Genomic DNA, 4,486 nt, shown 5'->3' with positions numbered 1-4,486 from the left:
ACTACTCCATTGCTCATGCTTTTTAAGGCTATTCTTGAAAGCCAGCCTGTTGTACATATGCGATAATAAAATATATATCAGAAAACCTACAATAAATTATGGAATTTTGTAGTTGAGCATACAAAAGATTTTTATATTTATTAACACATATTAAAACTTTCACAAGCATTAAAAAAAAAAAAAAAAAAAAGTACTCTCTACTCTCTTTCATTTGTGTAGATTCACAGATCTGTCCTGAGCTGCACATTTACTATATCTGTAGACTCACATGACGGGTATAAATGCTGTATTGGCATGAATCTGGCCTTTCAACATGCCTAGCAGTGGCAAACTTTGAAAGCCATCCTGGGGATCTGGATTCATCTGACAGAAAGGAAAAAAAGGAATCCACTTGGATACATTCAGAGAGTTGTGATGAAAGAAAGCACATATGTGGGAGTTTTGTACACAAGGTTGCTCTACAAGTACCTAATGGGGTATTTGTGAGGTAGTATGTACAGGTAGGCTGCCTGTAGTTTGATGTCAGAGCACTTTGTGGGGTAGAGGGAGAGTTCATGATTACAGCCACTCTCAGTATGTAGGGGAATTAAACTCTGACTACCCAGGCTTTTGTCTTGACCAGTATGTTGTTGTTGAAACTGGTTATTCTTTCTCCTCTGAGATGCTTCTGAAAGAAACGAGTGAGCCTTGTCAATGTGAAAACCACCATTTTAGACAATGTTCTGTGGTATGAATGCCCAGTGGAGAAAAAAAAAAACTTGTTTGGGGCTGAAGCAAAGTTCTCAAGAGAGAACATACAACCCCTCTCATCATCTCTGTTTCCTATTCATTGTCTCTAGGCAATACCTGAAGTGCCCTATTCTCCCCATGCACTGTACTGGGAGTCACGGGCGCTAACCCACCACTCTGGATCCCACTTTGTGGCAATGAGTTCTGGATTTCTCCCTATAGCTGAGTTGCTTTTCTAGATTTAAGCTTCTATTTATTAGTGATTGGTTGTCTTTGTTCAATCTTTGTAATGATCAGGTTCTGGTCAGCACAAAGTAATGGACTGGTATTTGTTGTACTACTATTACCATAAGCAGCGTATGTATTAACCAGTTATGATAGCACCTGATTAATTAATTTGATTTTGAATTTGATTAGTTTGATTTTTTTCTGACTTCCTGCTAAATGTAACTCACATTACAAATAGTATCAGGAATGAAATACTGGTTACACTGAACTCAGTTCCAGTTTTGACCACGATTGATTGAGAACAAAGGCACAAAATTTAGAAATTCAAATTTCTGACATGATCAGAAGAGCAAGAATTTTTGGTGTGCAGTTATATTGGATAGAGTTTTAGAGATTTTAAGCAATTATTACACTAGACATTTTCTCTTTCTTTAGGATTTGCACAAAGCCAAAATAAAAATAAAAACAAAAACAAAAACAAAAATAAAAATAAAAATAAAAATAAAAATAAATCCTTCTTATTTTGCAATTAAATGCTATTTCATTACTAAATCAGCCCTTGGACAAAATACAACAGAAACAAAAAGTGGAAATTTGGGTAGTTCGCTGATCAGAAGGATCTCCTGTATCAGTAGAGCAATTTGAAGAGTTTAGTATATCTATGTAGGTATTTTGAGAGTAGTGTATTAATATTCTTAATCTTCAAACTGTTAAGAGGAAAAAGTTCAAATTTCTGAGATTAGCAATGAGAATCCATTTATCAGTGTTGGATAAAATAATTTCTTTATACAGGAAACATGAAGTGAACCCTGTGTTGTTCAGTCTTATTTTAAAAACCAATGATGCACTGCTCAACCATCTGTGTCTCAAAATTTGAAGAAATCCATTTATATTCAGGTTTAACAAAAACGTCACAAAAACAGTCACAAAAACGTCTCCTGTAACTTTCAGTCACAAAAACGTCTCCTGTAACTTTCTGTCTTATAAACCTTTCATTTTCTAATTAGCTTGTATCTGGATGTTAGGAACTCTCTTCATATGTGTGCTTAAAAACACCCATTTAGACACACAAAAGATGTATTTGAAACTGGGGTTATGTGTGTGAGTTATTTTAAAGACAGCAAAATATTTAGCTGAAATTGTATTACTTGTGCAACTTTACAGGCTCTTTTCATTAGGGCTAACTTTAGTGCTCAATGGAAAAGTAAAGTTCCTCCATTACATATGTAAAATGTACCTGTATCACAATTCTTTTGATTTATATTTCATAGTGTCACTGTATTCTGTCAATTGTATCCAGTCATTAATTATTAAATAAAGGAATCTCTGCTGTGATGATCTGTATTCAGGTGATCATGATTAGACTCTATTTCTGAAACAAAGAATAAGGAGTGCCATATTCCAACTACATGGACACAGAAAAAAATCAGTCAGTAGCATTTTAACAAAGAGCAGTATCCCCCTGTTTTGCAATTTCAGTCCTAGGCATGCTTAAGACCCAACAATATCATACATCCTGCAAAACGATTTCATGACAGATGAAGAATCTTTTGTAACAGACTCACAACTAAAATCTTTTCCTCTGAAGTGAGGCATCTGCACCTAATTCCCGGCTGAGAAACACTGATGTCTCACTGATGACTTGGGATTCCCTGGTCATTTTGGGTAAGGACATGATTTGTCCTCCTTTTGTTCGGGAAAAAAAAAAAAAAAAAAGAACAATTGTGCTAGAGGGAGGAAGCATAAATTTTAGTCTTATAACATTCTCATTTGAAACAAGAAATACCGGATTGCAGTGTTTGCTTTTAATATTGTTTATGCAGTTTATCTAAAGATTGTTTCAAATTAAATGTGTAGTTTTTGAGACATACACAGGACTATCTCTTCCTTACGCAGCACTGAAGATGCAAAGCTTTAAATTCAAGCCTACATGTATACTTCCCTTGTCTTGCCAGAGTGAGTCTTGAATTCTTCAAAAGGAAGATATTCCTTAGCCACGTCACCTTTTTGTGAGGTGAGAGAATGTGCTTCTTGGACAGACAGCTTTCTCAGGTTGTTGTGGGAATTATGATCTGTACTCTGGGCTAGGTGTCAGATCAAGCTAGTAACACAGTAGATGGATGGAAGGCAGGACCATCACTATCCACAAGATATTGCCTTAAAAGAGTGAATATCGAGTTCTTGGGTGTCTTTCCATGAGGGAAAACTTTAACCATTTTATTCAAGCAGGTGAAGGCAACTGTCTGCAGCTCAGTAGGATTATTACTGCTGACTTTTCCAAGAAAGTTCTCCAGCTGACACACTGACATTTCAGACCACAGCTGAAACAGAGCTGTTCAGTCTCCCATGAACTGTGCAGGGGTTCTTGACATCATGTACAGGGCACAGATTTCTACTTTGAATATCTAAAGCTAGATGATGCCTCATTGAATTTTTCAACTCCTACCTCCATTACTGGCTGTAGCTTTTAATGTTTAGTTAATGGAGGGAAGAAATGTTTTCCTAGTTACTTAGAAGAGATTTGTCAACTATAAAAGCACATGGGAACAAATGATAGAAAGGTAATTCTAAGAAAACGCACTCCAAACAGATTACGAGGTAACAAAGTCAACACAGGCGTACATGTCAGAGTGACACCTTATATTTACTAATGCCGTATGTGAGAGCTGGTTAGTCAGAGCCACTGAATCTGGTGTAATAGATGAGCATATCAGTTTCAATAAACACTGAGATAGATTTTGTTTCATCTTCAACATCACAAATTGCAAAATCACAAATAGATTTAACGAGGAGGGTACATGTCAATTCCTTAGCAAACATATCTTTTTGACATCAGTTTCAAAGGACTAAATTGACTTTGGCTGTGGTCCTTCTGCCTGCTGTTTATGGTAGCGCTGAAGATCAACACTGTGTTAGAGCAGGACCATAGAGAAAAATAATGCTCAAACCATAGCTTAATATCATCAACAACAACAAACCAACCAACCAACCAACCAAAGAATTATCATGAAGAACTGGAATGGAAATGTGTTTTTCATTCAGTTCTCCAGACTAATTTTTACATTTATGCAGTTCTCTAGACATTTCAGATCTAAAGAAATTTTTCAGTATCCTGTCATATTAACAGGACTTTATTTTTTTTAATTTTTAAAAAGAACTTAAGGCAGTCTGAGAAATCATACAAAAAATCTATGGCACAGAATACTAATTTTCAAATATTTAGTATAGCAACCGAACAGTATTTCTACCCTTTAAAAATACCTCTGTGAAAAAATAGGCAGATCTTATACATTCACATTAACCCTTTGGACAAACATTTTTTTCATTTCAACAGCACAGATCCTAAACATAGGAATTTTACCTCACAGGCTCATACTCTTCATTCTGTGACTCCTTTTTACTATAATAAAAGTTTTATGGACCCAAATGATGCTATTAAGAAAGGAAAATTAGCCAACGCTTCTCTGGACTTATTCACAAGACCAGAATATTCACTTCTTATTCCCATAAACTCTGGTTATAGATGAAA

This window comes from Netta rufina (assembly GCF_964035555.1).
Source record: "Netta rufina genome assembly, chromosome: 3".
Lineage (NCBI taxonomy): Eukaryota > Metazoa > Chordata > Aves > Anseriformes > Anatidae > Netta > Netta rufina.
This window is presented reverse-complemented; position numbering follows the sequence as displayed.